Source organism: Anas platyrhynchos, chromosome 4, assembly GCF_047663525.1.
Source record: "Anas platyrhynchos isolate ZD024472 breed Pekin duck chromosome 4, IASCAAS_PekinDuck_T2T, whole genome shotgun sequence".
NCBI classification, from domain to species: domain Eukaryota; kingdom Metazoa; phylum Chordata; class Aves; order Anseriformes; family Anatidae; genus Anas; species Anas platyrhynchos.
In genome coordinates, this window is record NC_092590.1 from 76268188 (window position 1) to 76280682 (window position 12495).

The 12495-nt window shown below is 37.8% G+C and overlaps 1 long non-coding RNA gene across 2 annotated transcripts in view; it reads right to left on the reverse strand.

The window, feature by feature from the left end:
• The window catches only part of LOC140002518 (uncharacterized), a 124356-nt gene that overhangs the window by 34761 nt on the left and 77100 nt on the right, over positions 1-12495 (reverse strand). The window contains exons 5-6 of one of the 2 annotated variants that reach the window (XR_011809289.1): positions 10332-10370; positions 8306-10194 (exon numbers count right to left, since the gene is read on the reverse strand). This is a non-coding gene — a long non-coding RNA (uncharacterized lncRNA). Of the gene's footprint in view, positions 1-8305; positions 10195-10331; positions 10371-12495 lie in introns of those variants that run through there. The other variant, XR_011809290.1, reaches the window with a different exon arrangement.

Genomic DNA, 12495 nt, shown 5'->3' on the forward strand with positions numbered 1-12495 from the left:
AGAGAAGAGAAGAGAAGAGAAGAGAAGAAGAGAAAAAAGAAAAGATCTTTTATTATGATCTGTGGTGCATCCAAACTATGTTTTCAATGAAAAGTGAGAGTGAGCTGGAGCTCCAAGCAAAACATCTGTGATGAATTCAGGAGTGAACGTGCTGAAGTTTGAAGAAAGCAGTACCCTTCATCACACTTGCAGTGCCATTTTAAACAGTACCAGGGGCTGACTAAGAGACAAATTATCCCTCATCTTGTGGCCCAAAAGAACAACAGGTAGGGGTTCACCAAAGACTAATTTCTGAAGGAAGGGCTGTCCATGAAACGCTCTCTCCAGCTGGACACAAGTTGTGGTTTAGAAGTGAGTTCTAAATTGTTCTTTGTTTATTTGTTTGTTTGTTTTGTTTTTCCACATTGAGCTGCATTGAAAGAAGTTGCCTCACAAATTAGACAGCCTTGTAGATCAGGATTAACAACCAGAACATAGATTGCTGGATGAATTTTGAGGGGCTGTTTCCATCCAAGTTCAGTGAGTGAGGCAACATCTATGTAAGCTATATATTCAATGATTTTAAAGAATAGACATTCACAAGAGCTATGTGGTAATCCAGTTTAGAGGTCACTAATGTATGGTTAAAAGAGACAAGGTTCCTACCGGACAAGAAGACTTGTATGATTGCAATCTGATTGTGTAATGCATTTTATTTTCAGATCGTTCCATGAGCATCAACAAATTTATCCTCACACCAACCTGGTGCAGAGAGCAGGGAAGGACTGTTTTACAGATATGTCAGTAAATATATATATATATAAAATTCCATAGATGAACTCATTGATAAAGAGGGAACAACTGTGACATGATACATAGGGAATATTTTCAAAACATAATCCTCCAAGTGACAGAATTCTGCAAATAAAAAATCACTTATTTCAGTGGGACACTGCAGAGAACAAATGAAACAGTAAAATAAACGGTGGCACAGATGCTCAGGAGACTTGCTTCTGAGACTTCCGTTTTATCTTTAACTACAAAGGCAAGATTGTCCCTTATGCTCTGCAAAGATGTGCCAGAGGAGGGTTGCCATGGCAGAAGATAACCAGACTAAGTCTCCCAGCCCCTAGCATGTCTGCTCCTATTTCCACCCACTTACCCATCTGGCCAGGTTGCAGTGAAGGTGTGATGCCTTGGGGCTCTGCACACAGGCTGCAGAGAAGTCCCACCAGGGAATTCTTGTCTGGGCAATTCATGGCTGGCTTTTGACATTCCTCATCACCACCTGTGTTAAGGGGTCCAGACCCAGTCTGTGATTCTGGCCAGATAGATTTTCCACCCTGAATTATACCGAGGCACCTTCCAGCTATCCATTTGGGACTATGATTTTCTTGAACCCAGCTCCTTTGCACGGTCAGGATTTGTTAACACAGGATCTCTCTTTTTTTTTTTTTTTAATTTATTATTTTTATTTTTTAGAAAGCACAACATGTTCTCTTGCCAAATTCTGTATTTACAGAAAATGGGAGTAAACTTCCCTTTTTCTTTACAAAGATCATCTTTTCAAATTACCCCTATACATGTACTGTATTAGGGAATGCGAAGAGGTGATGGGAACCCTTGTTACATTGAAAAGATTGAAGGCTGGAGTCAACTTAGCACTTTTCAGGAGCAGTGCTTCAGGGCAAACTATTTTCCACTGGAGACAGAATCGAATCCATACTTTGGCTTCATGCTAGAAGGAATCCTGCTTATTTCAGGTGGCTTTCCTTCAGAAGAAAAATGCAAAGCCAGTCTGCTGGCTAAATTTCAGTGTAGATAATTACATTTTGCTCACATAAATGACTTTAATAGTTTCAAGGAGGGAAAATGAGTCTTTGCTTACTCTCCCAAAACTACTTGGTAGTGTTATGAACTGAAATTAAATGGACCAACCCACTGGCGAGTTGGCTGCAAATTAATGGGGGATGAAATTCCCCCTGTACAGTACATATTTTGTGCAGGGAACTTCAGTCCACATCCAGCCTACATGAAAGATGGAGAGCTATTAACATCTTTTTGAAACCTTACCACTCTTCAGCCTGTAATATATCTCCCTCAGCCCTTCTCCCATGCATCAGACTGTCTCTCTGACAGCTCTACTGGGATGGCTTAATAAGGGCCTATTCTGAACTCCTCATTTTCCCATTGTGAGCTTGATGGTTTCCTCCTTTTCTCACTCCATCACCAGCCCCCTTCTGACAAGATCCACTCTGTCACTTGGACAGTTGTCTCCTGTTATCATCCACTGACATCCTGGCTAGCTGAAGCCTGCTTAGTTCTGCATCCATCACATCTTGAAGAGCCAGGCATTCGCAGAAAATCTGAACCTCTTGTTGACCTACACAGCCAGTTCTGCATAGAACCATCCATCCTCACCTCTGCTCGTGACAAAGTGCAGCTCCCAAATTATTCCCATCTTCTTGAAATGATTCTTCTAGAACATGATTGTGGAAATGATTTTTTTAACTGAATATCTTAGTCCTTACATTTTTCTGATATAAACAGATTTGTACCTAGTCCAGTATTTTATTGTAGGCATCAAATGCATCACAAGTTCCCTCTTCCTTATTCTTTTTTGCTGTTACTAAATTTCTGCAGTAATCATATCTATTGCACTGGTCATTTTAGCCTTGATATTTCCTTTGTCATCGCTTTGTTTGTCATTACCATCTTTGGAATGCCCTAATTTTTCACATCCCTTAAGCCTGCAATGCAAAATGACACTCCTCCTGAAGCAGGAAACTGGTTGTATTATAATTATGATTATTCATTAAACATAAATTTTAGAATAGCTAATGCATATGCATAAGCTTGTTGTTCACAAGGTCTGATTGTTTAAACACTCTTTTTGTGAATTCATTACCACAAGATGAAATTTCTTCAGTGTATGAGGAACAGACCAAAAGACACACATGCAGGATGAGAACATCTTGAAGTGCAATGTGAAGGATTGTCAAGCAAATGGACATGGTATTTGGAGGCAAGGATTATGCTGCTAAATGGTACCACATGACTGTTTCCCAGCTGTTTCTTCCAGCGTGCGTCTGAGTGCTACAGGTACTGGGGTGGTTCATTATGTGGATTATCCCATCTGCCTAAATGGAGAAATCATGACACCCTTTCTCCCTCCCAGTATATCCCTCCTGCCATATATAGACCTCATTCATTTGGTCAGATCTGCCATTTGCAAAGATATATGTATGTCTAATCTGAATATTGCCAATAGTCCCATTCATTACAACTAATACTTGCAGGAGAAAAGTATTGGTCTATATCCTTGCGTAGTCTGGGCTTTCTTTGGGATTGCAGATAATTCTACTCACCGGCTAAGGACTGATCTCATTGGAAGTGTTCTAAATGATTTTTCGAATCTTATCTTCTGCAAAACAATCTGCATTTTTGTGGATGTTTTAACAGTTTTAATGGATTTGAGGATTCTGACATTCCACTGTATTCATACACAAATGAATGCCCAATGCTAAAAAAATCACAAATGTATTCCCCAAATGTCCTTATAAAAGGAGAGAAAAGAATCAGTGAAACATTGTATGAAAGTAGTTTCGCAAATATTTCCTAGGGGGAAAAAAAAAAAAAAAAGTTTTGTTATGTCATAAAGCTAATTTTGAAAGCTGTGGGTGTTGAATATTTCAGACAATAGAAGATCTTTCTTCCGAGTCACTGTTTTTATTAGCTACTAACATACACGGCACTTGCCATTTCTTTTGAATATTCCCATATCATTAATATTTTCTCAGTAAATATTTAAATACTTTTTTTTTTTTTCATCATTTGGTGCATCTTTTCTCCCTCAGTCATCCGATGGCTTTAAATGTTATATTTACATATTTATGTAATACTGTGAATTGATGAAACACCAGGATGCAAGAAACACCATGGGTGCTGGACAGGCTATGAATGCAAATTGAAGACATCTGCCATGAATTATAGCAATGCTTCAGGCTGCTGTACTCCAAGAGAGTTTTGTTAAGGTCATCTATGTATCATTCCATGGCCAAGAGCCACCTTGAAATGAAAAACTGAGTTCCACAAATGATCCTGAAATCTTGGAAAAATGTAAATTTTAAATAAATGGCAGAAGGAAAATGTGTTGGTTTATTTTGTTTTACTATTCTATTATTATTATTGTTGTTGTTAGTATTATTACTAATTGTATGTAGAATTTAAATATGCCTGCATTTCATTACAAATCCATGAAGGTATTATGATCACTCCATCACACCAAGACTATTCCTAGTTCTCCAAACTTGAAATTTGCTTCCCACTGCCCCTGAGTTTTTGTTGGAATGGGCTGGAGAAAAGAAACTGGAATGCTTTCCTCTGTGGAAAACAGTTAAACAGAGTGCCAGGAAACTTGGAAATTGGTGAAGTTTCTTGCCAAAAGTTTGTAGGCTAGGAAATTTGATTTTTATTCAAAGGATTTGAAGTTCTGGTGCAGTTCTCCTATGAAAAGACACCAGATGAGACCCCAAGGTCCTGGGAAGCTTACAAATGTCTGATCCTAAACCATTTAGACTGAGAGCTTCCTGGAAATCTATGAGGTAGTGCACTGTTATTTTTAGGCACATTTTTTTTTCTTTTGTGGTTTTCACTGATCTTCACTGCAAATAGATAGAAACTCTAACTAATAGACACAGATTCAACTATACAATTTCCAGTGAAGAAGAATTTCCTCTCAAAACTCCTAGCTCTACTTATACCATCTCTTCAGAGCTTCAGTGATTTATTCCAAGCCACAGTCTTCACACTGGGTTAACAAGTAAATTTTGACTGTTTTGGCTGTGTTCTTGTGCACGAGGAAATTTCCCCTTCTTTACAGGTCACTGAGACTCATAGACCTGAAGAAGAATACTTTCTTCCCAAAAAACATTCTGTTAAAGTCACAGAACATCCTACTGAAGTAATTATATATTTTGATATTATCTTTGGGATTGATGTTTTAAGAAATCTTCCTTTGTTACCAATTAAAATCTGAGGAAATGTCAAATGAATATTGGAATTAATGAAGTAAAAATGAGAGTGCTAAAGTATGGATAAAAGTTGAGGAGATGGTATATGCTCAGAGGGACACTAAAGATGGTACTGTTTTTTGAGCAGGCTAAAAGTAGTGGATTTAAGCTCAGATGTGTAAAAAAATGTCTGGGATGTCATAAAATGCTACAGAACTTGTCAAGGTTCGTGATCTGAGAAGGTGCAACCAGCCTGAGTGCCAAGAATGTTTTGCCTTCATATGACTTTTAGCACCAACTTAGACTCCTTACTTTGAAGTCCTTAAGTCAGAAGTCCTTAAATACCTGAATTGCAAAACACAGATAGTTATTAGGTATGTCCTGTAGTTGGTTAGAAAGTGATGAATAATAATTTGCTTCAAAACCAAACAGCCGGTACTGTGAAGCTCTAGGTAATAATGAATGCAAGAACGGGAGGAATAGTAATAATTTGAATCCACAATGTATCCAGTTGCTGGTTTATATCCTAAAGAACTAATGTTTTATATATTTTTCAATGATAAAACAATTTTGACATTTTTTTTTACATTCTATTTTAATATGCACTGAGTCAAGACAATCTGAACAAGTGTCTATGTATTTATCTCTTTATTTTTTCTGTGCAAAACTACTTTAATTTGGGGTAATATTTGTCATTTGAGTTTTAAAAATTCATCTTCAAGAACACTGTGTGTTCTTAAGAACTTCACTGCCATAAATCAGCATAGCTGCATTGACTTAAGAAAGTCTGCCATGCTTTGTGTCAGCTATGGATTGCTTTGGTGATGGGTGCCAGCACAACAATTCACTGAAGTTTACTACAGTTTCAATATGAAAACAAATCTCAGTATTTATTTTTCCATGATGAGAATCTCCACTGCATTTTTAAGAGACTGTTTCTGCAAGATGCTAGATCCCACTTTTTCTTTTATTAGTAAAAGCTTCTCATCAAGTTCAGAGGGGAACAGGGGCTCTTGGTCCTTGGCAGGATGGGGCCTTGGTAGCTGGAAGGAAATTGCCTTGCATCTTGTACAACCTGCTAATGTGCTTGTGCATTCATGCACAGCAATTGATCTTACAAGCTTCTGAATGTTCACTGGACTTGCCATTATATCATGAATATTTTATAGCAGCATCACTATAATAACAGTAATTACTTTTGCCCTTTTACAGAACCTTTTATCTAAGGATTTCAAGGTGCTTTATGGATGTTAATTAAGCCCCACAGTCTTCTTGTGGAACAGGAATTATTGTCATTCTGCAGATGGGGAAGCTGAGGTACGGAATGTCTGAACCTGACCTTGCCCAAGGTTGTATTTTAAATCCTGGCCAGGACTAGGAGTCAAATTCAAGGGTCATTGCCCTGGACTCATTGTAGTTATTTACTTGATTCAGACTATGCCGCCAGAAGAAGTAAAACATTTAAGGTTGAAAAAGGCTATACAACTCTTTTGATATGCTTCCTATTATTTGGAACGTTATAATTTTTTGTGCTACACTGAAAAGTCACTACGTCCCTCTGCACTCCTTTACAATATAATCCACATGTCAGAAAGTACTCACTGAACTACAGTTGAGGTGCTACACTCAGAAAACCTGATTCTATATGCAGAGATGCCAGCAGAATCTTCACTAAGTATCAGATCAGTCTTGCAGGTACCAACACAAAACCGTCATGAGCCATCAATGTCAAGGTGAATGAAGTCCATGGTTCAAAGGCACTCTTCTCTTCAACCACTGTACTAATAGTTAAACTTTGTACCAAGGTATATTCTAATGTCAGTGGCTGTCATTTAGATGAATGAAAATGACTCGCTGTTATTACTTCTTCAATAAACTGATTTACTATGAAAGTGTTAGCCCTAGATTACTTTGCAGCAAAGTAAAAATAAAAGTAAATTATTATACAATGATTATACAGGTAGATTAGTGTCTGAAACTAACATGCAAAGTACTTATTCATCCAGGGAAAATGGACACATTTCCTGAGTGGAAAGGTGACTACAATGCCAATGTACTTTATTCAAATTGGGGTGCATACATACAGTCACAACAAGACATAGCTAGACTTTGGGAAGATAAATTTTCAGAAGGAAATTCCAGGTCATTGAGCCCACATGCATAGCAGTAGGAAGCTGCAGTGCTTTTAGTTCAGTCACAGCACTGAGGGAACATGAAATATCTCCCCATACCCAGCTTCAGACTTAAGGTGAACAAAACCATGTGTGGGATTTCTCTGCAGCTGGAGAAAAGAGATGTGCCGGGTTATCCAATATGGGAAGCAGGGAGAGTGCTCCCTTGCCTCAAGTTGCTGCTCCCCATGGTGCTGAGCTGGTTTGGGAAATCTATATTTAAATTAAAAATATTCTTCACTTCTTGAAGTGGACAAAATCCTGACTTCACGAAAGTAAAAGGAAATTATCTACAACTTCAGCCCATCCGGAATGTCCTTCAGGGGGTTCAGAGATATCTTTACCAGTTAGGAGGACTGGTAATTACTGTAAATGATGTAAAATCCTTTAAGCTGTAAGAAATTTGCCCAGTCTAATCAATAGCTTGCAATAACAAGATTGAGCCTAATAAGAGCTATTATGTAGCAATAATATTGCTTATGATTGATTCCACTTAAATTCCAATATTTCAGTACAAAAAAATATGTCTTTCAGCAAAACTGGATCAAAAAGCAGTGCTAGTGGGAAGAGACTCTTGGATATTACCAGAAGAAAACAATTTGTTCCTGGCCTGGGAGGAAGCTGAGAGGAATGGGGATGAGTGGGGTGCCAGTACATGCAAGGCACAAGAGCAGGAATAAAGCAAGGAAAACCCTGCCTCAGAGAAATAACTGGTGCAGACACAACATACCTTGAAAAAGGAGGTATTCTGTTAGCACAGGTTTCACACTTTTCTTTCTTTCTTTCTTTCTTTCTTTCTCTCTCTCTCTCTCTCTCTCTCTCTCTCTCTCTTTCTCTCTTTCTCTCTTTCTTTCTCTCTTTCTTTCTTTCTTTCTTTCTTTCTTTCTTTCTTTCTTTCTTTCTTTCTTTCTTTCTTTCTTTCTTTCTTTCTCTCTCTCTCTCTCTCTCTTTCTCTCTTTCTCTCTCTCTCTCTCTCTCTCTCTTTCTCTCTTTCTCTCTTTCTCTCTTTCTTTTCTTTCTTCCTTCCTTCCTTTCTTTCTTTCTTTCTTTCTTTCTTTCTTTCTTTCTTTCTTTCTTTCTTTCTTTCTTTCTTTCTTTCTTTCTTATATATATTATTATTATTATTTTTTCTTATGGGAGATATATATGGATCTTTTCCTACAAAGGGGTGTTTTCCTGTCCCTTGCAGGGTTGTCTGAACAGATTTCCTTTTCTTCTTTGTAAAAGGCTCATCGTGGAGAAAACAGCAGAAGGACAGTACTCACTATCTTTGGTTATAACCAATCACCTAGAATAAAACTATGGACATAGCAACACGGTACTGAGTATTGTGCTACAACTTGCCCATAACAGTTCTCTGAACTACACTTTGTGAACAGAACTACATTTTAAGTTCAAGATCTGATTTACAAACACCTTAGTACAGCCTGACAAATTCACTGTTGCCTTTTACTTATTCATTTCAGCTCTTCTGCCTTGCCACCTCTCAGCTTTGATGCATTGAGAATCATTAGTAAGTAAAGCACATTTAATCTATGCTGCAAGAGTTTATATTTCTGAACAGAAGCAAAATCTCATACCAATTAATTATTTACTGAGCTGGAGACTTCTAAAATATATCTCAAGGAAGTTCACAGATTTATTAATTTCAGTTCATCTTATTTGCAGTTTTGCTAATGGGATTTTCAGCAGGTGAATAGCTGTTTTATTTTTATATGCATCATACTCAGTTTAAATCCATTTCATTAAAAGCTGTTTATGAACAAAACACTTGAAAGTAAATGTGAACTGCCCAAAGCATTTTTCCCTATTGCCTGTGCTTAGGCAGCTTCCTGAAATCAGAGATTTGATGGATTTTTGTTTTGTTTGCATTACAGGATTTTATTCCATACATGTAACAAATGAAAAACATGAGTTGGAGTGGACATTGCTTTTTGAAAACCACAAAGCACTTGATTTATTCAAATTATGTTTACATAAGAATTATTTCACCCATCAGTGAAATGCAGCTGCCTCTGGCTTGGACGATGTCAGTCTTTAAAAAGCAACATTGCTAAGTGAAAAGAACTTGATCTAATATAAAACTTGAGGAAGAATGTAGGCTTGCAGAATGTAATTACTCATTTGGATCTTAGCCCAGACACCAAAGCTATCATTCCCTCTTTAGCAAAAGTAACTTGGAATCTTAAGTGGTTACAGATAATGAAAGCCTTGGTTCTGCAACCTTTCTGGAAAATAAAAGTAGTAATAGTAGTATAATACTTCCCAAATATTTAGATGTACTTCTATTTAACATTTAAGCAGCACTTTTAACAAGGGACCTTCAAATGCTCTATAAATGTAAAGGTGTGTTTGATTATCAGGGTAGCTCTGATCACTATTTTTGGTTCTCCACGTTTCAAAGCCTGAAATATGTCATTATAAGGCAAATAGTTGACTGTATTCTGGCCTATGAATTCAAACAAAACTTCGCAGTGTTTCTGACAGTGAAGTCTTATGCATGGATCATTGGCAGATGTAGCTACAAGGATGTGGTCACACAGTAGTGACTGTGACAGTCGGGGTTGATTTGAAGAATCATTTCACCTTCCAGCCTATTGATTTTAGGTTTTGTAGCAGCATATTTAGCACGGGTGTCAAAGTCATGGATGGGTTTGTGATAAAGCTTCCACAGTGTTTTAAAAGCAGTGAGAGAAAGACTCCTGTGTGGGCACATCCATTTTATGTATGATGTTCAACCTCTATGCAATAATGTCTATCTAAAGCAAAATGTAACCTATCAGTTGGCAAGCATGTTTCAGCAACGGAGATTTCATCTTATTCCTCCTGTATCCTTGACATTTTCATCAGTTTCTCCAAAGATTTCTCTGCCTTCCCTTCCTAGATTTTGAGCTATTGCCAGGCAGCCATCTGAAGAGCTATGTTATTTTACATTGTCTTGGGAAAATATCTGTCCCATAATAGGAGAAGGGAAATATTATCCAAATGGTACTAAAATCCATATTTTATGTACTGCAGCGGTTTCATAAAGCCTGTTCGGGAGAAAGGGAAAGAATGCATAAAAATAATATGAAAATGAAAAGAATGAGTTTTGTTGTTGTTGTTGTTTTGTTTGTTTTAAACAAAGAGTCTAAATATCCTTAAAATTATTTGACAGAGATTTACTTACAAGATGTTAGGGAATCTGTCATGGTTGTTCTCTGGCTCTCTGTAAAAGCAAACAAACAAACAAAAAAAAGTTCATAACAGTTTATGATATATCAGTTTGTTTCTGTGAAATTGTGAGAGCCATACACGTATTCCATCTGATCACATAAACTTAAGTGATTTCACAACAAATCTTGGTGTTGGGTAAATTTTTCCCACTTCTTGTAGTACAGCATTAGTATTTCCTGAAGTCTGACCCTCAACCCTGATTAAGTCAATTGCCACTATATTACTGAGATTGGTGCCATGAAATAAAATTTGAAGTTCAAATAAACATATTTGATAAATTAACTTATCTGTGTGATCAAAGGAGCCCACAGAGGAGAAAAACCTTTTGTTATAACACAGATTGGGTACTCCCACACTTTCAAGATAGAAGCTATAGTTCAAGATAAAGGCAGTAAAGAATTTTGGCAGAAAAAGTTACTGTGACCTCAAAAAAAAAATCTTTATAGATAAAAATCCTGATTTCTAGATATGCTCTTCAGTCTCTAACTGTTCCCTCAGAAGATCAGGAGGGTCAGTAGACATATCATCTTGTGGGACTGTAGCTATGAATAGAAAGTTTGTTTAATTCTAGAGGTCTTTCTTGAGATCCTGAGATCTCTTTTAGTCCTTAGAAATCTAAAGACTTAGAAATGAAAGGAAAAGTCTGGAGCAAGGAATATGTACCCTTGGTGGAAGAGGATCAGGTAATAGAATACTTAAGCAAAGACATTCACAAGCTCATGAGCCCTGATGGGATGTACTTATGAGTGCTGAGGGAGTTGGCAGATGTCATTGTGAGGTCCCTCTCTATGTAACTGAAAAATCATGGTGATTAGAAGCAGTGCCCAAAGACTGGAGAAATACAAATGTCACTCCTATCCTCAAGAATGGGATGAAGGAGGACCCGGGGGATTACAAACTAGTCAGCCTCGCTTTTATCCCTGTGAAGATGTCAGAACACCAGCTTGATGAACTTGTACAAAGAAATTATTGGCCTGGTAGGTGAGAGAAAAGCAGTGGATATTGTTTTACCAGAAGATCCTCAGGAAAAACATAGATGTATGGGCTGGGTGGGCAGAGTGTGAGGTGGATTGAAAACTGGCTGAAAGGCTGGGTCCAGTTATGCTGTCACCCAGAGGGACTTTGATAGGCTGGAGAAATGAACTGATAAAACTTCATGAAGTCCAACAAGAAGTGTGAAGTTCTGCACTCAGGGAGGAACAATCTTATGCACCAATACATGCTGGGGGGAGCACCTATCTGAGGAACAGCTTTTCAGAGAAGGACCTGAGGAACCTGCTGGATATCAAGTTTAACGTGAGCCAGCAGTGTGCCATTGTGCCAAAAAAAGGTCAAAGTTTTGCCAGCAGTCCAGGGAGATGATCCTTACCCTCTCTTCAGCAGGACTGAGGTCATGCCTGGAGTACTGTGTTCAGTTTTGGGCTCCCCAGTACAAGAGAAACATGAAGACTCTATGCAAATTAAGGGACTGGAGCACCTCTAGTGTGAAGAAAAGTGGAGAGAGCTGGAACTCCTCAGCCTCGAGAAGGGAAGCTTCAGAGGAGTATCTTATTATTCTATATAAAGGGAGAGTGCAAAGAGAATGGAATGATGCTCTTTTCAGTGATGCCCAGACAAAAGAAAATGAGCACAAATTGAAATAAAGGACAATCCCTCCAAACACCAGGAAATACCTTTTCACCATGAAGTAGCCCAGAGAGGTTGTGGAGTCTCCACCCCTGGAAATATTCCAAAGCCAACTGGACATAGTCCTGAGTAGGTGACCCTGCTTGAGCAGAAGGGTTTTACCAAATGATCTCCAGAGATCCCTTCCAGCCTCAAACATTATGTAATTCTGTGATGTGGTAATTCTGTGATTCTGAATCTAAATTATCATCATCTCTTCAAAACTGATTATCTTGAAACTAAATCAGAAATGTAAAAACATTTGGATATACAAATATTTCCCTGGATGTTAAAAGAATATATTTCACTAATTCTAATAGCCGGTCCGAAAATCGTCTTCCAAATGTTTCAAATAATTTTAACACCTGATTTAAAATGCCCTTAACCAAGTGTACTAAGACTTCTAAGTGTACATTCCCCCTGGCAAGGAATATCAGAGGTTTCCCTGGTCA